Source organism: Giraffa tippelskirchi, chromosome 7 (assembly GCF_054371585.1).
Source record: "Giraffa tippelskirchi isolate mGirTip1 chromosome 7, T2T-mGirTip1v1.2.pri, whole genome shotgun sequence".
Lineage (NCBI taxonomy): Eukaryota > Metazoa > Chordata > Mammalia > Artiodactyla > Giraffidae > Giraffa > Giraffa tippelskirchi.
Window position 1 is genome coordinate 156,185,874 of NC_137281.1, and position 26,440 is coordinate 156,212,313.

The following is a 26,440-nucleotide window of genomic DNA, read 5'->3' on the forward strand; positions in this document are numbered from 1 at the left end:
ATTCCTAAATTCCCTGGGATTTCCTAGTGATTAGTGTAATAAAAGTGCCTTTTATTATTCATAACAAGACTCTTTCACTCACCCTTGAATTTATGATAATGAAGGGGTTTGAAAAGTCCCTATATAATTTTAGGATGGTGGCTGGTTGCCAGGGAACCAATTTATTTTTTAAAAAAAATTAAGTATTTTATATTTTCATACAATTTTAAAGGTTGCTTTCCATTTACAGTTATTACATAATTTTGGCTATATTCCCCCTGTTGAGCAATATATCCTTGAGCCTATCTTATATCTAATAAATTGTACCTTCTTCTCCCCTACCCGATACTGCCCCTCTGCACTGGTAACCACAGTTTGTTCTCTATATCTGAGTCTGCTTCTTTTTCGTTTATTCATTAGTATGTTGTACTTTTTTAGATTCCACATGTAAGTGATATCATACAGTATTGTGCTTCTCTGCCTGACTTTTAGCATAATGCCCTCCAAGTTCATTCATGTTGCTGCAAATGGCAAAATTTTGTTCCTTTGTATGGCTGAGTAGTATTTCATTTTGTATCTGTGTGTGTATGTGTATATATATATAAACATCTTCTTTGTTGATGAATGCTTACATAGTTTCCATATCTTGGCATTTGTAAATAATGCTGCTATGAGCACTGGGGTGAGTGTAGTTTTTCTAGTTAATGTTCCCCTTTCTTTCTTTCTTTCTTTTGGGGGATGTATACCCAGAAGTAGAAATGCTGGATCATAAAGGCTCCCTGGCTTCAGACTATACTATAAAGCTACAATAAGCAAAACAGTATGATACTGCCATAGAAAGAGACACATTGATCAATGGAACAAGATAGAAAGCCCTGAAATAAACCCAGGCACTTATGGTTAATTAATCTATGACAAAAGAAGCAAGAATATACAATGAAGAAAAGATAGTTTCTTTAAAAAGTGGTGATGGGTAAACTGTACAACTGTACGTAAAAGAATAAAATTAGAGCATTCTCTAATACTATATACAAAAATAAACTCAAAATCAATTAAAGATCTAAATGTAAGACAAGATACTATAAAACTCTTAGAGAACAACATAGGCAGGGACACTCTTTGATATAAATCACAGCAATATATTTTGGGGGTCTGTCTCCTAAAGTAAAGGAAATAAAAGCAAAAATAGACAAATGAGAGCTAATCAAACCTAAAATTTTTTGAACAAAAAAGGAAACCACTGACAAAATGAAAAGATAATACTGAAAGGGAGATAATATTTGCAAATGATATGCCCAATCATGAAATAATATTCAACATATATAAACAGCTCATACAATTCTACATCAAAGAATCAAACAATCAGATTAAAAATTGGGCAGAAGAACTGAATAGACATTTTTCCAAAGAAGAATGCAGATAGTCAACAGGTATATGAAAAGTTGCCCAACATGGCTAATTGTTAGCGAAATGCAAATCAAAATTATGATAAAATGTCACCTCACACCTATCAGAATGGCTATCACCAAAAAGAACACAAATAACAAATGTTGGTGAGAATGTGGAGAAAAGGGATACCTTGTACACTGTTGACAGGACTGCAAATCGGTGCAGTCATTACGGAAAACAGTAAAGAAGTTTCGCAAAAGTAAATAAAAATAAAAATAGAACGACCAGGGGAACTAATACTAACTATTAAATTGCAATTTTCAGCCCCATCTCCCACCCCACCTCCTCCACCTCTGGGGTGCGGAGGGGGGCTGGAGACTGAGTTCTATCACTAGTGGCCAATGATGTGATTGATCCTGCCGATGTACTAAAGCCTCTGTAAAAACGCAAAAGGACAAGGTGGAGAGTTTCCCAGTTGGTCAACATGTGGAAATGTTGACAGAGTGAGTGGTGTGTCCAGGGAGAGTGTGGAAGCTCTTCCTCCCTGTCCACATAGTTTTCATGAAGTGCATCGTTTTTATAGGGTTGTTCCTGAATCATATCCTTTTATATTAAGCCAATAACCTTAGGAAGTAAGCTGTTTTTCTGGGTCCTGTGAGTCATGTTAGCGAAAATTAGAACCTGAGGAGAGGATTGAGAAACATTTGATTTATAGCTAGGAAATCAGAAGCATAGGCAGGAAGCTGGACTTGTGATTGGTGTCTGAAAGGGGCTGTGGTCCACCTTGTGGCATGGACCCCTTAAACTGTAGTTATGACATTAGTTTCAGGCAGATAGTGTCAGAACTGAATTAAATTGTAAGGCATACAGATGGAGTCACAGAATTGTTTGATGCATAACAAAACCCATAGATCCAGCGTCGGAAACAAAGTGACTTTGTAGTAAAGTGTTGAGAGCAGAGACACACTGGAGTATAATTTTTCTAATGTTAGCAGCTAATAGGAAGTTCTTCCTCAATGGTTGGATTCTCTTGGGCTCTTTCCATACCATATGTCTTTCTAATCTTATGGATAGGTACCCGTTGCTTTCCACAGGTGGTGTGTCTCTGGATGTACTACCATATATTCACCTGTTTGCTATTTTGTTTCTCTAGTTCTGATCATTCCTTTGTAGACAGCAGTGTCCTTAAAGTTTCTTAATTTGAACCATTTGGCAGAAATTCTCTTCCCTACTAAAGCCAGAGTAATACAGTAGGCATTCAATGATCTGTACTAGTTTCTAATGATGGTTATTAAAAAAAAAATTACAAACTGGAAGGCTTATAACCACAGAAATGTCTTATCTCACAGTTCTGGAGCCAGAAGTCTAAAATCAAAGTGTAGGTGGAGTCACAGTGTCTCCAGAGTCTCTAGAGGAGAAACTTCCCTTGCCCCTTTCAGCTTCTGGAGGCTGTCTGCCTTCCTTGGCTTGAGGCCACAGCCTCCAGGCTCTGCCTCTGTGATCACATTGCCTTCTCCTCCTCTTTGTCTTTTCCAATGTGTGTCTTTCAAGGATACATATCATTCCATTTAAGGCCACCCAGATAATCCAGGATGATCTCTTTCTTTCAAGATCCTTAACTTAATCCTATCTTTTGCCACATAAGGTAATACATAGAGGTTAGAACTGGGACCTATTTTCTAGGGGAGCCACCATTAAGCCCATGACACACTTTCTTCTTTATTTTCCTATTTTTTGCTGCTCTCACATGCCATAAACTTTCTCTCCTCTGTTCTTTTTCCCCATCTGAATCTAGGCAATAAAATGCCTTTGTTTATTTTTTCTTTCATTTCTCCAAAGCTGAGTAGCCTGATTCATTTAACCCACAGAAGAGCACTTCCTATTGCTTCTGTCAAAAATAGTTTTGCCTAGTAGTACAAAAGATCCTCAAACATTTTATAACATTTTTCTTAAGGAAAAATAAAAGATCCCAGAGGAAAATTGGTTCATTTTATAACTTGGAGAGTTAAAAGTGTAAAGGATAGGGAAGAAGAAGAAGTGAAAGTCTCTCAATTGTGTCTGACTCTTTGTGATCCCATGGACCCATATATACAGTCCATGGAACTCTCCAGGCCAGAATACAGGAGTGGGTAGCCTTTCCGTTCTCCAGGGGATCTCCCCAACCCAGGGATCGAACCCAGGTCTCCCGCACTGCAGGCAGATTCTTTACCAGCTGAGCCACAAGAGAAGCCCAAAGGAGAGGGATTCCATAATATTAGTTCATATTATCATCTGTGAAAAGGAACATGTTAAGCTTACCTTGGAAAATACTTAATCTGATCTTTAGCATGAGCCATATTTATACAAAGTTCTGAATATCTAACTACAAGAACATAAGAAATAATAACATATTTCATCATAATGAAGAAAGAAAAATTTTCCTAAATATCTGTGTTTCCATCCTGATGTACTTACCTCACAGATTAGTTTTAGTGGAGTCACTCAGTCGTGTCCGACTCTTTGTGACCCCGTGGACTGTAGCCTACCAGGCTCCTCCGTCCATGGGATTTTCCAGGCTACAGTACTGGAGTGGGCTGCCATTTCCTTCTCCAGGGGATCTTCCCGACCCAGGGATCAAACCCGTGTCTCCCACATTGTAGACAGATGCTTTACCATCTGAGCCACCAGGGAAGTCACCTCACAGATAGTCCTTGTTTATTTTTACCTTTTCAGTCACACAATGAAAAATTCAGGCTCCGTGGTGTGGTGAAAAGAGAAGAATCTGGTTTTTAGCATCCTTTCTGCCACTAAGAAGGCAAAAGATTCAGTTTTAGCAAAGAACACTCTGAACCTCAGTGTCTGCTGTTCAATTAAATGAAGGAGAAATAGATGACCGTCTTTCTCTCAAATGGAAAGCTTTTAACCATTCTGCCCTCCATTTGAATGCTGTCCCTCAAATTGAAAAATGATTCTGCTTTTGATGAAAGAGTTTTTGTACAAGTTCAAACTATTAAAGTCTATTGATAGAGATATTAAAAAGCAAACCCCAAAATAAATAAAACCACTATCTTCAGGCCAATGTTTGTAAATTACTCTAGCTCTTTCTTAAAAATTCAAAAGAGACCAAGATTGTTTGTTTCCTCTCATTTGCCTTTGTTTTGATCCCCTACTGTGCATGGAAGGGTAAAGAGGCACCATAAAAAGGGAAGAGAAAATAAACAGATGATCAATCAAATGACTGAAAGTGTTTTTTTCTTTAACCCAGAAATCCAGATGCTAATTATTCTACCAGCCTTCCTACAGGTTGCACAGGGATAACAAGGAAGCCAAGCCTACACTGTGAGTTCTAAAAAAGCTTACCTATGTGAAAGTCGCTTCATGATTTCTGTCTCAACTGTATACTGAATGCTTTTAAATGTCTCTAATACAGCATCATTCTTTACAAATCTCTTTGAGTCCCTCCAGCTTTCTCATTTCAGTTTCATCTCATTAGCTCTTTTCAGGGCCACCTGTTGCAAGAACTGTCTGTTACTTCACCAGAACCCAGAAAATTGTGTTCCTTTTTAAAAATATCTTTAAAATATTTAAATGTTTTTAAATATTTTTAAAGTAACAGCTCCACTAATGCTAAACCTTCAGCCAGACCACTGGTATCCTTCTCGGTTTGAGGCACCATCACATTCATTCCTCTACAGAAAACAAAGCTAAGAAATGTTTAGGTCTAATTTTGATTTGGCTTTTGCAGAGGCGGCAACTCTAGGGAAGTCATTTCACTCCTCAGGCCCTATTTTGATCTTTTTTTCTTTTTTTTTGATTGCACTGTGTGACCTGCAGAGCTGTAGATTCCTGAGCAGGGATGGAACTTGTACCCCTTGCAGTGGAAGGGCAGGATTTTAAACACTAGACCATCAGGGAATTCCCCAAAGGCCCTATTTTGAAACTACATTTATTATAACTACCTCTTTCACATGCAACATTCTTAAATCAATTCAGAAGTTGAGGGAGTAACATTTTAAGTTGCTAGCCACGCTTTGCCAGCTAGAACCTGCAGACTCTCTCTTTGTGTTTCCAGGGGACATAGATGCAAGTCTGCTGAATTCTGCAAAAGAAAGTAGTTCAAACATCCCAAGACTTCTTCCCTACTCAGGAGAGGTAAGCTTAACTCCTGAGTCCTATTGTGCGTTGCCAAAGCTAATCACTATGTTTGACTGATAAAATATTGCCAGAATCAGGGTAGATGTTTGTTCTCCTAAATTGAGTTTGTAGAAACTATAAGATAAAGGCTAGTATAAGGCATGATTTGGGGGTTATGCTTCAAATATTTTAAATTTTTATAATGAATTACTGACTTTCCTTTAGTTATATTTCTTTTCAGAGATGGCCTCTGGCTCCTGCCATATCTCCAAGTTCCAAGGAAAGTGTATGAAGCATACTAGACTCTCAAAAAAAAAAAAAAAAAATTCATTCATTTAGACATCACTTAATTATTGAAAAACATTCTCTTAGTAGCCTCCTGTGTATTTGGGAGCAAACCAGTCCAGGAAAAAGGAACAGTAATTCAAAGACTTCATGGACACAAAAGAACTGAGATTTTTGGGCAATAGTAAGAAATCTATTTTTTTAAAGAGAAAAAAGAAAGCCCATTTTTTCTAATTAGGGAAATTTTAGTGTAAAATTAATTTCTAAAAAGCATTTGCACACTAGTATTAGTTTATATTTTACCAGCGACTGTATAAGTACATTTTACTTTTTGCTAAAGCATGGTTTTCCAAAATGTAAATTCTCACACAAATGTAAAATGAAACGTGAACCCTTGTCAAAGATTTCATTCAACTTTTTAGTTACTGAGGCAGCCAGTGAAATACTAAGATTAATTTGAAGAACATTTGTAGATCTAGTTATTTATAGTCAATTTAGTAAAGGAAGGGGCTTCCCTGGGAGCTCAGGTGGTAAAGAATCCACCTGCAATGCAGGCCGGCTCAATTCCTGGGTCAGAAAGAGCCCCTGGAGAAGGAAAACTAAGATCAATTTGAAGGGTGTTAAGGGATCTAGGTATTTATAGTTAATTTAGTAAAGGAAAGTTAAGATAAGATTACTGAATTAGATGCAAAGTTAGTCATTGTCCTATTGGATGCTGCTGCTAAGTCGCTTCAGTCGTGTCCGACTCTGTGCGACCCCATAGACGGCAACCCACCAGGCTCCCCCGTCCCTGGGATTCTCCAGGCAAGAATACTGGAGTGGGTTGCCATTTCCTTCTCCAGTGCATGAAAGGGAAAAGTGAAAGTGAAGTCGCTCAGTCATGTCCAACTCTTAGCGACCCCATGGACTGTAGCCTACCAGGCTCCTCTGTCCATGGGATTTTCCAGGCAAGAGTACTGGAGTGGGGTGCCATTGCCTTCTCCCGTCCTATTGGATAGTAAGCCATAATTCTGGGATTATCTTTTAACCACATGATATTTTTTTGCATCTCGACTGGATAGAAATCTACATGTTAACATTAACTTCACTAAATTGAAATTTTAGTGAGTAGTAAACTAAACTTTGTCTTCCAAGGTGGCTCAGTGGGAAAGAATCCACCCACCAATTCAGGAGACTTGAGTTTTATCCCTGGGTCTGGAAGATCCCCTGGAGAAAGAAATGGCAACCCACTCCAATATTCTTGTCTGGAAAATCCCATGGCCAGAGGAGCCTGGAAGGCTACAGTCCATGGGGTCACAAAGAGTCAGACAACAACAACAACAAACAAGACCTGGGATGGGTCCAATTTTTCTCTGTAACATTGAAAGGGTGTGTCACTTACCTTTTGCTTTATTTCCAAGTTTCAGATATTTTTCTCTTAGCACAATTTGACTTTGAGAGAAATGCTTTTAAAAGGATAAAGAGATATAAGTGTTGTTGCTCAGTATATGTCAGTTTTTACCATCTTTAGAAATTCAAGACATGAAGATCCTTCTTTATGGAAACTTAGATAAGTCGAGTATCTCCTTTTCCCCTGCTCGTCTCTTTTGTTTTATTTAAACCAGTTGAGGCTGGGATTTGTTTCTTTTTCTACAAGCACCGTCCTCACTGACAGCAAATCATAGCTCAAGGGAACAGCTATTTGAGTTCATTGCAGTCCAGTATTTATGTTGTTCAATGGATTGTTCTTATTAAAAACAAATCATTTTTTATTTTGAAGACATTGTTTTGGCCAACAGTTGATAACGCAGAGTGTTAATTAAGTCCGGGTAGAGGTCATGACACCTCAGGATCCAGCTTCTCTAGAGAATGTGTATAGGAATTCTGTGCCTCTATTACCAATTGTCAAAGCCTTAGTTTCTCCAAACTGTGTAAGGGAGGTGAAGAGAGGGCCTGTGAGCTAAGCTTTTGAATATGTCCCAGGTTTTAAATTGAAAAAGCACTTCCCTTTTAGAAGCATCCACATTTCCCTTGCTCCCTGGACTTGAGTCCAAACACAGGAATGAGAAGCATTTCCCAGCTTTTCCTGTCAGAGACTGAAGTGGATCACAGGTCTTCAGTGTCTTTTATCATACTGATGAAAACACGTCCTTTCTCCCTGTCTCCCTTACTTCATGGGATGCCTGCCTCTGAACTCATTGTCCATTACCAAAGAGATGAGGATCAGAAGGAAATAATTACCTACTCATGACAAGGAGGGGGGATGGCTTTACACTTTTCAAAATGAGGGTAAACACTAATATTACTCAAAATGAATTGTGATGTGAGTTTATTAATCTACCGTCCATGAAGACCTTGGAAGCTTCTGCAAACCACCAAAATAGAGGGTACTAATTAACTTCAACAGCACAATAAATTCCAGCGCCAAAGTAACTCAAACTCTTCTTTTTAGACACAGCTACTCTGTTCAGTGAAGCCTAGATTTGTGCCCTGCGGCAAAAGTATAGCTCCTGAGGCCACACTATAAGGCTAGGCCTTATTCCTTTGACCAGACTGCTCTGTGAAGTCATTTGCAATCCATTTTCATTTAATTGGAAACAAATTAGTACTGTCTGGAGAGAACAATGTACGCATTGAACCACCCTCTTTTCTTTTCGTGGAGAGAACCACAAACAGTATGTGCGATTGTTTCTTTAACATTTCCTTTTTAGCTACAACTTTTGAGCCTCCTATTATGTTATGCGGCCTCTAGGGTTCCCCTCTAAGCAAGCCATTAATGCTAATGTGAAAATCTTGCAATGTTTGGAATAAATTAAGCACATGATGTACCCTAATTATTTTACAGGTATTACCGCTTTGCTGGATAGATTGTGCACAGGAAGCTAACTGAAAACATTTCTAATCATCTGGTAGACATTAAGCTGAAAGGTTCTCTGTCTGCACCCATTGCTTAAACTCCCTTTAGTAAACAGACTGCACACAGCTAGCTGCTCTGACTCCTCTCTTTGATATGAGCGCATAAATAAAAGACCACACTGCTGTGTGTATTTCCATTTATGAAGCTTATAACCACAGGATTGTGTGATCATTAAATGTCTGTGTTGTGGTAGGGACTCTGCTGAGGATAATGTCAATTGGTGTCCGTGGGACAGAAGATGAGTCAACTACCTACTGTCCTCAAGAACACAATGATTACTTTATAGCTTCTCTAACTCAAAGGTTATTCTTAAAAGGAAGTCGAGGTTAGGTAAGAAATCAAAACCTTCATTTACTTAAAACTAAACTCTTCAAGGGGTGGCCCTTGGACCCCTGGCATCAGAATTACCAAAGGTCTCTGTTAGATATTCACATTTCTATACTTAATCCTACCTTGATCTTCTGAATGAGAATTATTCTCCTTCAGGCTCCAGATTCTACATTATTCAAGATTTGCCCCTGGGGCAAGGAGATTATTCTATAGTCATGTTTAAGGCATATGTTGAAGGGTAGCTCTAGTAGAAATGATAGTTCAGCTAGTTATATCTGTAAACTAGAATGAGCAAAGCCAAGCTGGTGAATCATTTAGAAAGAATTAAAAAGTTAATCTAACTTACTGGAGAGTAGTTGGATTGTCTTACCCAGTAGTCCAAGAGAATTAACACCTTTTAAGGGACTGAGATACAGTAGTAGTAATGCTTGTCTAGTTCTCATAAATGTTCATTGACAGCTTACTTTGGCAGATAGGTCAACATTTTGAAAGTGATACTGAAAGCTTGGCCTCTGTGCACCAGTGCCAAGTCAAATCTTGGAAACAGAGTTTTGGGTGAAATAGAAAAGAATAGCTTTATAGCTTTGCCAGGCAATGGGGACCCAGCAGGTTCCTGCCCCCCCAAAACTAGGTGTCTCAATGCAGCAGGAGTTGATGAGGAGTTTTATAGCAATGGTTCAAGGGTAGGGTTGCTGATAAGCTTATGGTGTGCAAAGCTTTGTTATTTTGTTCAGTCACTCAGTCATGTCCAACTCTTTGCAACCCCATGGACTGCAGCATGCCAGGCTTCCCTGTCCTTCACCAGCTCCCAGAGCTTGCTCAAATTCAAGTCCACTGAGTCGGTGATGCAACCCAACCATCTCGTCCTCTGTCGTCCCCTCCTTCTCCTGCCTTCATTTTTTCCCAGTGTCAGGGTCTTTTCTAATGAGTTGGCTCTTTGCATCAGGTGGCCAAAGTATTCAAGCTTCAGCTTCGGCATCAGTCCTTCCAATGAATATTCAGGATTGATTTCCTTTAGGACTGACTGGTTTGATCTCTTGCAGTCCAAGGGACTCTCCAAGTCTTCTCCAACACCACAGTTCAAAAATGTAAATTCTTCATCACTCAGCCTTCTTTGTGGTCCAACTCTCTCATCCATACATGACTACTGGAAAAACTATAGCTTTGACTATATGGAACTTTATTGGCAAAGTAATATCTCTGCTTTTTAAGACACTGTCTAGGTTTGTCACAGCTTTTCTTCCAAGGAGCAAGCCTCTTTCAATGTCATCACTGAGGTTACCATATGCATTGATTTTGGAGCCCAAGAAAATAAAGTCTGTCACTGTTTCCATTGTTTCCTCATCTATTTGCCATGAAGCTATGGGACCGGATGCCATGATCTTTTGGGGGGAGGGGGGAATGTTGAGTTTTAAGTCAGGTTTTCACTCTCCTCTTTCACCTTCTTAAGAGGCTCTTTAGCTCCTCTTCACTTTCTGCCATAAGGGTGATGTCATCTGCATATCTGAGGTTATCGATATTTCTCCCAGCAATCTTGATTCCAGTTTATGCTTCATCCAGCCCAGAATTTGGCATGATGTACTCTGCATATAAGTTAAATAAGCAGGGTGACAATATATAGCCATAAGGTACTCCTTTCCTGGTTTGGAACCAGTCTGTTGCTCCATGTCCAGTTCTAACTGTTGCTTCTTGACCTGCATACAGATTTCTCAGGAGGCAGGTCAGGTGGCTTAAAGCTCATTGGCTTACATCTCTCCTCTTCCCAATTAAGAACTGTTCTAATTTTCCCTTTGTAATTCAAGAAAGGTCATGGAGGCTGGAGTTTTTTCCCTAAAACAGGAAATGCAGGACAGAAATTCTTCCATGCCCAGGGTCCTACTGGGTTTCAAAAGTGTCATTTGAGTCAGACTATAGCACAGATCAGCTTATAGCCAAGGGTTTGGTAACTCTCTAGATTACCCAGAGCAGATGTGTGCCATGATCCTCAGGTAACATGGAACACACAAGCTCTTTGCCTCCATGTCCAGAAGATAAATACTAGGAACTAACTGTCTCTACCCCTGTGATTTGCATATTCTGGAAAATAAATGTTATTTCTTTTTATTTTGGCCTCAACTGAAATTTGTATCACATCATTATTATTACCGGCATGGTATTTGCTCAGTAAAACTTACCTTGTCTGTTAAATTTCCCAAAAGGCTTGTATTTTGAGAGATGTCATTGAACAGTGATGTTTTTCTTTTATTTTAAAGTCAAACCTGTAAAAGAAATGTTCTTCAACTAGTACAGTGAAGTGAAATTATTTCTCAAGCATCACCTAGGATACATTTCTTGAAGACTACATATAGTTTGTGTTACATGTATTACCTAAGTAGAACATTTTATAAGAAACTTTTTTGACTTAAACACACCCTTTTTTGACTTTCTGTCATATCAGATACCTAACTGCTTATTCAGGGGTATTAGCTCAAACTGGGCAGCATTAATGACACTCTTTCAAATTTACATATTAAATGCTTAGCAATTTAATGTGACACTGTAAGTGTAAGAATATGCATAAAATGGCAAAAATCCATGAGGTTGACAGAGAACCTGTTTCATTCAATGTAAGTTCTAATAAAGCAAAAGAGCAGTGACATGAGCAGTTTCTTTTAGAAAGTGAGACAAGTTTTACTTTGAGTATCTTTAACTCCTTTTGTAAAACAGTTACTAAAAGAAAAACTTCTATGGATGATAAGAGTGCTTTTACTTCTCCTTTCAAAAAAGGTTTGTTGAACGTGACTTTGGGACTCCTCCTTGGAGATCACTGGAAAGTCTCTCAGTAGGTTTTCTATAAACTGTGACAATGATTCCTAAATAAGATCGTCCGTTATTGCAGAGGTCATAAAGGTATACCCCAAACTCTTTTATCCCTTCTTGAACCTAATCCGTGAATTAATGAAGACTATGGTGGGTAAAGGAAAGAGATTTGCTTGAATGAGTATTATTGGGTCACTGCTATGAGTTGAGTTCGGTAAGAGACTATAATCAAGATTCAAAAAGTTCCATCTCTTTTTGAGAACATAAAAATAAGTTTTTTGGATCATGAGATTTTATATACTTTTATGTAAATAAGATTGTCCTAAAAAGTAATTCTGTCATTTCTTCTTGACAGAAATCCACACTGAAGTAAAACATTCTGTCTGGGAAGCAGATCCTTGTCATTAACAGGTTTTGAAATCATGAAGCAGAAGGGCCACATTAAAAAAGTGAGAATTGTCGGGAGTGCCATTTTTCCTTATTGCCACTGAACTGGCTTTGCCACACAGAAAGTTTATAGTGGTCTTAGCAATGACTCTCCGAAGAAATTACATCCTCATTTTTTTATGAATCAGGACAGCATGGCCATTATAAAAGCGGACGGAACTTTTTCTTTCTTCAAGAGTTTTCCCTTGGCGCACTGCCCCCAATTCAAAGAAAAGAAGGAGCGACCAACCACGAGAAAGTGAATCATCTAAGCTTTTGCCCTAACATTTATTGTGTTCTTCTTGTGTCATGATCTGTTTACTTGAGAGGCTTCAGGGTTCCAAGTTGCTGAACCTCTGTGCTGTCAACCTCCAGGATAGGAGTTGGCTCTCAAGCATGTCTGGGGCCAGGTTTTCAAACACTGTTTTCTTTTCCAGGAAACCGGTAAGTGCTGCCTTGTTGAGTCATATGCCCTCCGGAAGGCTAATGCCTGCAAGCTCAGTCACTCCGTCGTGGCTGTCTCTTTGTGATCCTATAGACTGTAGCCCGCCGGGCTCCTCTGTCCATGGGATTATCCAGGCAAGAATGCTGAAGTGGGTTGTCATTTCCTTCTCCAGGAGATCTTCCCAAACCCAGAATCGAATCCATATCCCCTTGTGGCTCCAGCACTGGCAGGCAAGTTCTTTACCACTGAGCCACCTGGGAAGCCCCCAGAAGGCAAATAGGTCTCATAAAAGCTTCTCCATTTTATTTAGCAGTTAAACTGTCTTCTTTCCTCAGCTAAGTCAGTTGTAGTTCATTGGCGAAAGCTTTAGACCCAGGCTTGCATAGTTATACACACACACACAGACAGACACACATAGACACACACACGCATACACTCACACAATTGATTCACAAATGTCTTTTCTTTCTGACCATTGCTTTCTTGACTCTCAGTTTATTGTTGCTGTCAAAAAGAGATAAGCATGTGGTTGTCAAGATTACTTCCTGAAAACGATCCCATTTCGGACTCATTAAATAAATTGACTTTGAAAAAACAGAAGGCAGAGTGAAAAGTATTTTTGTTTTTCCCTTCATCTAAAAAGTGGTTTGCATTAACAGAGCATTAAATAAAACGGGTTGGGTCAAGGTTGTATGTGAGTTTTAAAAAACTATACCTTTTATGTGATTGACATGATAAAGCCACTTTTGTATTACACTTCCTCCTAGAACTCAGACTCCTCATTATCATTAAATCACAGAACAACCTCCTAACAAGTCTGCAATTTAATTAGAAACAAAACTGCTTCCTTAGGAGCTCTGAGGTTCTGCTCTTTTCTTTTATATCTGATTGTAGCTGCTATTAGAAGTTAGCCTGTTTCAATTATTTTCAAACATTTCAGTTATTGATGTACGGGTCTGACTCCATCAATAACAAAAACAAAAATTAAGAATTTACTATGTTCAAATAAAATAACTTATGAATCTAGTATTTTGAAGAATCTACTAGCTGAAGAGAGAGGAATGAGCTATAAAAGATTTATTAACTGGTCTCGAATATTAAGATTAAATAGATAAATGAAGTATTTAATAAATGAACTGTGAACTTTTTTTTTTTCTCTAAAAGCAACGAAATTTTGGAGATTTTATAAATCTGTTGGGATCCACAAGGTCTAGGGGATTAAACTGAATTTTGAGATAATAAGATTTGAATGCGTGGAAACTAGGACACAAACCAATGCCTATATAAATGAACCATACATTAGAGGCTGTTTGACCAGCATATGTTGGTTCTGCCTGCAAAGGAGGACTGCAAGGAAGAGATGGGGAACCAGTTTGAGTAAACACTATTAGTCCAGTTTCTCATGACTTGAGAAATGAGGCAAAGGACCTCAGATCAAGCCCCTCTGACCATTGGGGTCTGCAGAAAGCAGGTGCCATGGCAGAGGAGCCCAGGGAATGTATGGAGGGCAAAGCCTCTGAGAGACCAAGAGGGAGAGACAGCCGAAGCAGGCAAGGCCTCTAGGCACTGCAGGTCTTACGTGTGTGAAAAAGAGGGGGAGGAAAGCAGGGTTGGTTAGGAATGGCCTCTGTCTGCAGCACATCTCTGGAGAAAGTCTCAGCCAGTCCAGCAGGACCTCTGGCACAAAGCTTGCCCACAGATGAGCAGGCCTTAGGCAGAAATGTCCAGGCCTGGTGCTGCCACCAGGCTCCACCAGGGTCTGGGAGAAGTTGGGGCAGAGCATGGCCTCGGTGCCAAAGTTAGGGCAGACCCTGGAGGCATCCACAGCAGCAGGCGCTGCGCTGGCTCTTCACCGCCCTGCACGTTCCCCCGTGAAGGGAAATCTGGGTATCCCACCCCCGTGGCGGAGAGCAAGTTTAATCCCTGCCCTGGTGGCTCAGATGGTAAAGAATCTGCCTGCAGGACAGGAGACGTGGGTTCAATCCCTGGATCAGGAAGATCCCCTGGGGAAGGGAATGGCTACTTACTCCAGTACTCTTGCCTGGAGAATTCTATGGACAGAGGAGCCTGGTGGGCTACAGTCCACGGAGTCACAAAGAGTCAGACACGACTGAGTGACAGACACAGTGTATACACAGTGCGGTATTAAGAGGCCTCGGGCATGATGTCTCCAGCTTACTTTCCCAGATCCTGACACACTAACTTCTCCCTTCACGAGTGGATGTTAAAACCCTGCTTGTTCTTATGGTTCTAGACAGGGTCTTTTGTACATAACCACCGAAAGCCAACAAAAAAATTTAAAGAAGAAACAGATTGACTCAAAAATACAAAAAAAAAAGACTGATTATTAAGTTAGAAGATGGGAGAAGACAATAAAATACGTAAGAATATTAGCTAGTGTGGTAGTTAATACATGTATCAAATTGGCTAAGCCATGTTGTCCTGATACTTGGTCAAACATTACTCTGAGTTTCTGTGAGGATATTTTTGAATTGTATTAACAGTTAAATCAGTGGACTTTAAGTAAAGCAGATTGCCTTCCATAATGGGGGTGGGCCTCATTTAATCAGTTAGACTTTAATAGAACAAAAGACTGACCTCCCAGAGCAGGAGGGAATCCAGTGGATGGCCTCTGGACTTGAAATATATTATTGGTTCTTCCCTGGATGTCCCGTTTGGCAGCCTACCCTGAAGATTTTGAACTTTCCAGGCTCCATAATTACAGGAGTCAATCCCTTAAAATAAATCTCCCTCTCAATAGGATCTGTACACATTCCTTTTGCTCTGTTCATTTGGAGAGCCCCAACTGATACAAATAGTGATAAGGAAGAAAAAATTAAAACTGAGAAGAGGTACAGAGAATGTGTGAGTTGTATTTATGTGCTGAGGGCAGAAAGGACCTCACTGTAAAGATGACAACTATATAAACCTAAAAGAGATGCTGTCTTCTCAGAGATAAGATCAGATCCCCAAGGGCAATGGCTGGCCAGACTTTTTATGCAAAAGACAAGATAGGAAATGTTGTTGGTTTTGTGGGCCATCGGTCTCTCTGGTTGTAGCACAAAAGCACCCATAGACAAAATGAATGAGCATGACTTTGTTCCAATAAAACTTTATTGACTGCAAATAGGCAAATGGATAGGATTTGACCTTCCAGCAAATCATTTGCAGAACTGGACCTAGTGAATTAGTATAGTGAGAGAAGACACAGTTCTGTGTCACATCATTAGTCAAAGAAATGAAGAGGCATGAGACCAGGGGACTGAGGGGAAGAGACCAGTGAGCGAATTGGAAAATCAGGAGAAAGTAATATTTGGAAGAGAAGTGAAGTAAAAGTGAGTCACTCAGACATGTCTGACTCTTTGCGACCCCATGGACTATACAGTCCATGGAATTCTCCAGGCCAGAGTACTGGAGTGGGTAACCTTTTCCTTTTCCCAGGGATCTTACCAACCCAGGGATCGAATCCAGGTGTCCTGCATTGCAGGCGGATTCTTTACCAGCTGAGCCACAAGGGAAGCCCAAGAATACTGGAGTGGGTAGCCTCCCTTCATCAGGGGATCTTCCCAACCCAGGGATTGAACCGGGGTCTCCTGCATTGCAGGTGGATTCTTTACCAACTGAGGTATTAGGGAAGAGAAGAGCATAGAGTATTTCAAAGAAAAGGGAATGATCACTTTTCCAAAGGTGGATGATAGGTCAAGTAAAATGAGAACGGACACCTCATCATTGGATTTAGCCACATGGCTAACATTGGCAGGATGATCCTAACACCTAATGCGGAAATAATAAGGTGGTTGTCCGGGTCCCCTCTTCAAGGCTGACATAGGTATCTCCCAGCCACTGGGAATACCAGCTGCTCACAGCTTGCAGCTGCATCTCTCACGGGGAACTGCCTTCATCTCCTCACACCCAAAGTTATGCCCCAGATTTCCTAGCTCCTTGTCTCATTTGGGAATCACTGTGAAGGTCCAGCCCAGCTTCAGAGGTTTCCCACAGGATGGGCCAAGCTTCACTTTTACCCACATGGAAAATCAGCTTTCCCTTCTGCCTAATCCTTCCTTCCTTCCTCACTTTCTTGCAGTTGTAGCCCCTGGAGTCCTCCCCCTAGAACCTTCTGTATGAGACTTGCCATTTCAGTAGCTACTTTTATGGAACACTATCTAAGACAGCATTTGCCCATGGACCAACTGGGGTTTGTCTACTATCCCAATATAATTATTAATGGCACTCTTTTCACTCTCAAATACCTCCCTTTTGGAGGGCTAACCTGTGTGGTCACCCTAGTCAAAGGTGACCTTCATGAGAGCAGCGAGGTGCATAGTAGGGGCACCAGACTGGGGAAGTGAGGGGGTACGAGAGGGAGGAATCGGAGGGGAGGAAGTGTACGTAGAGAGAGTAGCTAATTCTCTGAGAGCTTTTCTTCATGTGGAACAGAGAAAGTTGGAGGGAGAAGTGACATCAAAGACGCATTTGATTGTTTGTAGAAAGGCTTCCCTGGTGGCTCCGTGGTAAAGAATCCGCTTGCCAGTGAAGGAGATGTGGGTTGATCCCTGGGTATGGAAGATCCCCTGGAGAAGAAAGTGGCAACCCACACCAGTATTCTTGCCTGGAGAATCCCAAGGACAGAGGAGCCTGGTGGGCTACCGTCCATGGGGTCGCAAAAGAGCTGGATGCAACTTAGCGACTAAACGACAATAAGGTGGGAGAACGTACAGCATATGCTTTTGTTAAGAGAAACGATCCAGTAAAGAGGGAGAAATAAGCATTGCAGAAGACAGAGTGGACATTAGCAGAAGCAGTGTCCCTGAATAAGTGGGTGTGAGGAAATCTAATCCACCAGTGGAGGAGTTGACTCAAGTTAGGATCATGGCCAGTTCTTCATTAAAATAAGGGGGAAGTGGTATATGGCACCAACATGGGGAGAAAAGCAGATGTAAATGTAAGAATATTACTTGCACCTTTTTTATCAATAAGATATAAAAAAAAAGAAAAAGATACTTATAGTATTCTTTAGAAGAGTGTCTGCCATTTAGCCCTGGCCTGATATTAAAGAAGAATTCTTTAATATCTTTTATAAAAAAAAAAACCTAAGTTCTTATTCTCAAAAGTGATTCTACACCAGTTTAACTTGTTTTATTTGTTTTTGTTTTAGCAGTAAGATACTTTTGTAAAAAAAAAAATAAATAAATAAAGTATAAAAATCCTTTACTCTTGAATAATTCTTCACTCTGGTTGTTCTCATTTCCTGAATTTCTTTCAGACAAGAGAAGGGAATAAATTTAACATCAAGGCTTTGGAATCAGACATTTCTCCAAATGAACCTAAAATCTGATTTCTCAGTCTTAGTAGCCCTATCCATAAAAAAAAATAAATAAATAAAATCATTGGTTCTTATAAATTTTTAGTGAGATTAATGTATGAAAATGTTTTTGCCCAATGTCTAACACACAGTGATCACGCTGGTAGAATGTGTCCAAAGTCAGTCGAAAGCCTGTGGTGTTTCTTCCACTAAAAGTACATCAAGCATTACAACCTCAGAATGTACTTAGTCTATCCCACTATCATTCCCACAAAGCAATGCCTTTCCTAACTGGTAGGCAGAATAGTGCCACCACACCCCCACTCCTCAAGATGCCCATATCCTAGTCCATGGAATGAACATGTGGCTATGGTACAGTATATGACAAAAGGGTTATTAAGGTAGCAGATGGAATTAAGGTTACTAATCAGCTGACCCTACAAGAAAATACTCTGGGATTATCTGAGTGGGGGCAATACAATCAAGTAGATTCTTAAAAGTATAGAAGAGGAACAAAGAAAAAGAGAATTGGAGAAGTGAAGTTGTGAGAAAGACTTGATCTGACCTTGCTGGCTCTAAGGATGCAGGAAGGGGGCCATGAGCCAAAGAAAGTAGGCAGCCTCTAGAAAATTTAAAAGGCAAGTGAAAGCACTTTTCCTCTGAGCTTCCAGATGAGAACAGATCTCTGCCAACACTTGATTTTGCCTACGCAAGGCTATGCTGGACTTGTGACCTTCAGAACTACGGATGATTTGGTATTATTTAAAGCTACTACGTTTGTGGCAATTTTGTTACAGCGCATGTATGTGTGCTCAGCCATTCAGTCATGTCTGGCTCTTTGCAACCCCATGGACTGTAGCCCACCAGGCTCTTCTGTCCATGTGATTATCCAGGCAAGAACAGCAGAGTGCTTTGCCACTTCCTCTTCCAAGAATCCAACCTGAGCTCCCAAGTCTCCTACATTGGCGGGTAGATCCTTTACCACTGAGCCACCTGGAAACTGATATCCTGACTTTCCTGTTTCTGCTCATTACATCTCTAGGCTGCAAGGAGTAAGAGAGATCAACGAGGAAAGAATACTCTCATCTATCATTTTCCTCTCTTACCTAGTGAGTTTTTTTTCTTTTTTAACTTTTTCTTTTGTATTAGAGTATAGCTGATTTACAACATTGTGATAGCTTCAGGCACACGGCAGAGGAATTCAGACATACATATGTGTGTACCCATTCTCCCCCAAACTCCCCTCCCATCTAGGCTGTCACATAATACTGAGCAGAGTTCCCTGTTTTATACAGTAGGTCCTTGTTGGTTACCCATTTTAAAGATAGCAGCGTGTACATGTCAATCTCTGGATAAGGCAATGGCAACCCACTCCAGTGTTCTTGCCTGGAGAATCTCATGGACAGAGGAGCCTGACAGGCTGCAGTCCACGGGATCGCAGGAGTCAGACACGACTGAGCGACTAAACCGCCATCACCACCACATGTCAATCTCAGAAAAGCAGTTAGGGAGCTTGAGATCTAGTGAGCTTCTTAAGCATAATAATTCCATTACCTACCAAAGGAAGACCCAAAATCTCTTGGCTGGTATTCACAGCTCTCAAGATTCTTTACTCTTTTGCCTGATGTTACATTTGCCTGAAATTTCTTTTCCCTTCCTCTCCTCCACTCACCCATCTGTCTCTCTTTAAATTTGCATATTAAAAACCAGCTCTCATGTGAAGCTCTTCTGAATTTCTCCATCCTCACCCTCACTTCTAATATAAATATACCTACTCCTATAGCACATTCCCACTAGGATAATAACCACTCCCTCAATAAGCTTTGGGTGAATGAATGTTAAATTTGCTTGAAAATGTTTTAAAGTTGTGCTTCCAAATCTTTCAAACTAGATGTTACAAGCCCCAAGGCCTTCTGATACAAGCTGTACATGACAGTCAAGATGACTACTCATGGGCATCTCCAGCTTGCAATTGATCTGGAGCTCTTATAAGACAAGGGACTTCTCAGAATCATCTGTTCTGTGGGTGCTTACATTTAGACTTTATTCAATAACTTACTTTGAAGGCTTAAATATTATTCATTTTAATAGACTCACAAATAAAAAACTAATGTGGCATAAAGTAAGGCAGTATAATAATATCCCTGAAATAAAATGCAGGATTAAATTCCAGAACCACGAGAGTGGCAGTGGTGGTGGTGTGAGTGACTGAGAAAATGAACTAAATCACTAAAGTAAGCAAAATGCTGGGATTAATCTCTGCGGAGGCCCGTTTCGTCACGGTAGCAACTAAAATGACTTTCCTTCCCGCCCCGTTAGTAAAACTATACCTCCCAGGATTGCTTAATAGAAATTCAATTATCATGACTGCGTTTGGATTTGTGGACATTTCCTTATGTTGCTGCTAATAAACTGGGATGTTAATTTGTGTACTTCAATACATTTCGCTTAAGCATGAGATGATGTAGAATTTCCTGGATTTGGACATCTGAGAGGAGGCATAATTCAGAGTTAATCAAATCACAGGACAGTTTAAAAGACTGGCTAGGTTTACTGTTTAGGGGGCTGAGATTGCACTGCTAATGGCAGAGGCCATGCTGGGTATTTGTCACGGCCCTTTGCTCAGGGCACTGGCCCACCTACCTTGTTGTAGGACTGTGAAGAGGCAGTAGTTATCCATCATTTCCCTAATTAGTTGATAATTAGAAAAGCCATAGGACAAATACACTGTTTCATTCCAGGAGCAAATAGCAGAGACTTCAGATAAAAATGCAACCAAGAAATGTCTATTCTTCTTCATCAGGGCTTGTCATCTGGGATTCCCCTTCATTTAAAATTTCTACGTGTGGATGCAATATCCTAGCAGGGCTCATGAGTAAGGGAACATTAGAGCTCAGCTTCTGCTCAGTCAAACCTTTCCCTAATAAATGTAGCCGATTTATTTTTCACGTCATAATTATCACAACTTGTCATCATCATCATTGCTATCATTGTGATTTACAGACTACTTACTATATGCCAGGAACTCTTCTTAAAGTTAGCTGAAATCTAAATGATTTATACTGACAAGAAGTAGATATTGAACTGTAAGGAGGACCACCATAGAGCAAACCAGGTGAGTGACAGACTCAGAGACAAGGTATCCAAGTTAGATACTGGTTTTACCTTTTACTACCAGTTTAAATTGGGACATAACCGAACTTCTCAGTGACTCAGGTTTCTCAGCTGTACAATGGAAGGAGGAATGGAGCTTAAATCATAGGCTTCCTATGAGATTAAAAGAAGAATTCAATACCTAGAGTATTTAGCACATATATATTAAGAGCTTAATAATTTTCTTATTGTTATGAATGGAGAAAAATCTTATTCATTTTTGTGTCTCTAAAACTTAACAGATTCCTTACATTATGAGAGGTACTCGACACATTTAAATGGAAGGAAGGAGTAACTTGTAAATTCTCCATCAGATATCAGTTGGTTAGTGTGGTAGACTGACTAATGGCTCTCTAAAGATGCCCACATCCTAATCCTTGAAACCTGTGAATATGCCACGTTACTTGGCAAAAGGAAATTTGTAGATATGAGTAAGTTAGGAAACTTGTGATGAAAGCATCTTGGATTATTTAGTTCATCTCAGAGTAATCACAAGGGCCTTTAAAAGAGGGAGGCAGGATCGCAGAGAAGAGAGACTTGACACAAGAACCAGAGGAAAAGTTGGAATGATGAGCTTGGGAGATGAAGGTCTCCACAAACTAAGTAATATGGGAAACCCCAGAGGCTGGAAAAGGCAAGAAAAATGGATTCTCTTCTAGAACTTCTAGAAAGAATGAAGTCCTTTGTTCAGTTCAGCCGCTCAGTCATGGCTGACTCTTTGTGATCCCATGAACCGCAGCACACCAGGTCTCCCTGTCCATCTCCAACTCCAGGAGTTTACTCAAATTCATGTCCATTGAGTCCATGATGCCATCCAAACACCTCATCCTGTCACCCTCTTCTCCTCCTGCCTTCAATCTTTCCCAGCATCAGGGTCTTTTCAAACAAGTCATTTCTTCACATCAGATGGCCAAGTATTGGAGTTTCAGCTTCAATATCAGTCCTTCCAATGAATATTTAGGACTGATTTCCTTTAGGATGGACTGGTTGGATCTCCTTGTAGTCCAAGGGACTCTCAAGAGTCTTCTCCAACACCACAGTTCAAAAGCATCAATTCTTCAGCACTCAGCTTTCTTTATAGTCCAACTCTCACATTCATACATGTCTGCTGGAAAAACCATAGCTCTGACTAGATGGATCTTTTAGGCAAAGTAATGTCTCTGCTTTTTAATATGCTGTCTAGGTTGGTCACAGCTTTTCTTCCAAGAAGTAAGCATCTTTAATTCCATAGCTGCAGTCACCATCTGCAGTGGTTTTGGAGCCCCCCAAAATAAAGTCTGTCACTGTTTCCACTGTTTCCCCATCTATTCGCCATGAAGTGCTGGGCCTGGATGTCATGATCTTAGTTTTCTGAATGTTGACTTTTAAGCCAACTTTTTACTCTCCTCTTTCACTTCACCAAGAAGCTCTTTAGTTCTTCTTCACTTTCTGCCGTAAGGGTGGTATCATCTGCAATCTGAGGTTATTGATATTTCTCCCAGCAACCTTGATTCCAGCTTGTGCTTCCTCTAGCCCAGCGTTTCTCATGATGTACTCTGCGTATAAGTTAAATAAGCAGGGTGACAATATACAGCATTTATGTACTCCTTTCCCTATTTAGAACCAGTCTGTTGTTCCGTGTCTAGTTCTAACTGTTGCTTCCTGACCTGCATACAGGTTTCTCAAGAGGCAGGTCGGCTGGTCTGGTATTCCCACCTCTTGAAGAATTTTCCAAACTTTGTTGTGGTCCACACAGTCAAAGGCTTTGGTATAGTCAATAAAGTAGAAATAGATGTTTTTCTGGAACTCTCGCTTTTTCAATGATCCAACGAATGTTGGCAATTTGATCTCTGATTCCTCTGCCTTTTCTAAATTCAGCTTGAACATCTGGAAGTTCACAGTTCACATATTGTTGAAGTCTGACTTGGAGAATTTTGAGCATTACTTTACCAGCGTGTGAGATGAGTGCAATTGTGCGGTAGTTTGAGCATTCTTTGGCATTGTCTTTCTTTGGGATTGGAATGAAAACTGACCTTTTCTAGTCCTGTGGCCACTGCTGAGTTTTCCAAATTTGCTGGTACATTGAGTGCAGCACTTTCACAGCATCATCTTTTAGGATTTGAAACAGCTCAACTGGGATTCCATCACCTCCACTAGCTTTGTTCATAGTGATGCTTCCTAAGGCCCACTTGACTTTGCCTTCCAGGATGTCTGGCGCTAGGTTGGTGATCACACCATCGTGATCATCTTGGTCGTGAAGATTTTTTTTGTATAGTCCTTCTGTGTATTCTTGCCACCTCTTCTTAATATCTTCTGCTTTTGTTAGGTCCATACCATTTCTGTCCTTTGTTGTGCCTATCTTTACATGAAATTTTCCCTTGGTAACTCTAATTTTCTTGAAGAGATCTCTAGTCTTTCCCATTCTATTGTTTTCCTCTATTTCTTTGCACTGATCACTGAGGAAGGCTTTCTTATCTCTCCTTGCTATTCTTTGGAACTCTGCATTCAAATGGATATATCCTTCCTTTTCCCCTTTACCTATAGCTTCTCTTCTTTTCTCATCTATTTGTAAGGCCTCCTCAGACAACCATTTTGCCCTTTTGCATTTCTTTTTCTTGGGGATGGTCTTGATCCCTGCCTCCTGTATAATGTCACAAACCTCCATCCATAGTTCTTCAGGCACTCTGTCTATCAGATCTAATCCCTTGAATCTATTTCTCATTCCCACTGTACGATCGTAAGGGATTTGATTTAGGTCATACCTGAATGGTCTAGTGGTTTTCCACACTTTCTTCAATTTAAGTCTGAATTTGGCAATAAGGAGTTCATGATCTGAGCCACAGTCTGCTCCCAGTCTTGTTTTTGCTGACTGTATAGAACTTCTCCATCTTTGGCTGCAAAAATATAATCAATCTGATTTCAGTGTTGACCATCTGGTGATGTCCATGTGTAGAGTCTTCTCTTGTGTTGTTGGAAGAGGGTGTTTGCTATGACCATTGCGTTCTCTTGGCAGATCTCTATTAGCCTTTGCCCTGCTTCATTCTGTACTCCAAGGCCAAATTTGCCTGTTACTCCAAGTGTTTCTTGATTTCCTACTTTTGTATTCCTGTCCCCTATAATGAAAAGGACATTGTTTTTTGTCATTAGTTCTAGCAAGTCTTGGAGGTCTTTATAGAACTGTTCAACTTCAGCTTTTTCAGCATCACTGGTCAAGGCATAGACCTGGATTCCTGTGATATTGAATAGTTTACCTTGGAAACGAACAGAGATTATTCTGTCATTTTTTAGACTGTATCCAAGTCCTGCATTTCCAACTCTTTTGTTGACTATGATGGCTACTCCATTTCTTCTAAAGGATTCCTGCTCACAGTAGTAGATATAATGGTCATCTGAGTTAACTTCACCCATTTCAGTCCATTTTAGTTCACTGATTCCTAAAATGTCAATGTTCACTCTTGGCATCTCCTGTTTGACCATTTCCAATTTGCCTTCATTCATGGACCTAACATTCCAGATTCCTATGCAATATTGCTCTCTACAGCTTCAGACTTACTTCCGTCACTTGCCAGCATGTAATTTTTTGAATTTCTGACCTCTAGAATGGTACAATCATTTATCTGTCATTTTTAAGCGATGAAATTTGTGGTGTTTTGTTTTAGTAGATACAGGAAAATGATGCAATTAAATTTTAGGTATCATGTGAAGATAAGGAGGGAAGGACCACTCATCTCAGCTCTTTGCAGGTAATATTCTTTCTCTCATACATCTTTTGGGAGAAGGAAATGGCAACCCACTCCAGTATTCTTGCCTAGAGAATCTCATGGACAGAGGAGCCTGGTGGGCTGCAGTCCGTAGGGTCACAAAGAGCTGGACATGACTGAGCGACAAACACTTTCATTCATCTTTTGGCCCAGTTCACTACAAGTATGGCCACTTATGAAAATCTTTTTGTTTAATCACAGTTTTTAGCCTGGAAGATAGTATGTGTGGTTGCATCGTGCCTTTCTGATAGCTGTTTATGTTTGCATGGACTTAATTCTTTAAAAATTTATGATAATATTTGAACTTGAGGCTTTACAATCTTCAGAGATCCCCAGAGGAGGAAATGGCAACCCATTCCAGTGTACTTTCCTGGGAAATCTCATGGATAGACAAGCCAGGCGGGTTATAGTCCATGAGGTCACAAACAACTGGACATGACTGAGCACACAAACAAGTGGTCTGCAAAGAATGTGTTCATTTTGAGAACAAAGGTGGTTGAGTAAATGTGGGCATGAAGGGCTGCACAGGTCTTCAGAGACTGAGTTGCCGGAAGAAATCTTAGGGAAGGAGATTCGTTGTGAAAGATAAATGGGAATTTACAGAAAAACTTCACCTACCTGGGAACAAGATCTGCTTACAAGCTAGTTAAGATTAGCTTCTTTTTTGATAAGTAGGCTCCACCCTTCAACCAACGTGACTCATGACTTGGAAACTGGCATGTGCCTGACTGCCAGGATGCCTAGCTGAATTGAAAGCATAACCTGAAAATCATTCTTCAAGAACATTTCTTCACTGTGAGGGCAGTCTTGAATCTAGGTGTGCCATCAGAATGAATCACTAAAGGGCCCTGGGTGGTCTGTTTCCACACACACCCAACAAACCAGACTTCTGGCTTTGAGCATCTTCCGTGGCTGATGAAAATGGTCCTAGGGACCAAGGACAGGAGCATTAAGGTCATCTGTGTTTGCTGTGAACTCAATTCCTAGCATGCTTCCTCCCTGCACCCCACAACCACTTTTGAAAACAACCACAAGTTCAAAAACTTCCTATAGTTTTCCCATTATCTGCTCTCTAGCCACCTGAAGACTTTCCCACCTCTTTCACACCAAGGACAGTGGTTGGAGAAGCAGCTGGTTCACATTTGATATCGGCAGTGTAGAGAAAAGACCCTGATGGAAAAGACCCTGATGCTGGGAAGGACTGAAGGCAAAAGGAGATGAGGGTGGTAGAGAAGAGGGCAGTGATGGTATCACAATAATTTATCACAACTTATTGTGATGGCATCACTGACTCAATGGATATGAGTTTGAGCAAATTCCAGGAGATTGTGAAGGATAGGGAAGCCTGGCAAGCTGCAGTTCATGGGGTCACACAGAGTTGGATGCAATGGAGTGACTGAACAACAATAAGAGTAGCAACAGAGAGATCAAGACCCATTTTAAATGGCAGCTCCTGCAGTTCTGCTGCAACTAGAAAACTGAAAGCCTGAAAGGAAGAGTAAAGTCTATAGTATGTTTATCATTCTTATTAAAAGCCAAGGAAACGGAGGCTTAAAGAGATTAATGGCCCGAAAACTCAGAGC

At 40.4% G+C, this 26,440-nt stretch overlaps 2 long non-coding RNA genes across 2 annotated transcripts in view; one reads left to right on the plus strand and one right to left on the minus strand.

Moving 5' to 3' along the window:
* LOC145512446 (uncharacterized) overlaps positions 1–12,502 on the plus strand; it is a 27,105-nt gene extending 14,603 nt beyond the window's left edge. The window contains exons 3-5 of the long non-coding RNA XR_014058506.1: positions 4,613–4,686; positions 5,420–5,499; positions 12,147–12,502. This is a non-coding gene — a long non-coding RNA (uncharacterized LOC145512446). The remainder of the gene's footprint in view (positions 1–4,612; positions 4,687–5,419; positions 5,500–12,146) is intronic.
* LOC145512447 (uncharacterized) lies at positions 10,320–26,060 on the minus strand. Its single transcript, XR_014058507.1, has 3 exons — positions 25,954–26,060; positions 11,167–11,250; positions 10,320–10,575 (listed from the first exon to the last, which is right to left on the minus strand). It is a non-coding gene; the product is annotated as an uncharacterized LOC145512447 (long non-coding RNA).
* Positions 26,061–26,440: the final 380 nt, after the last annotated feature.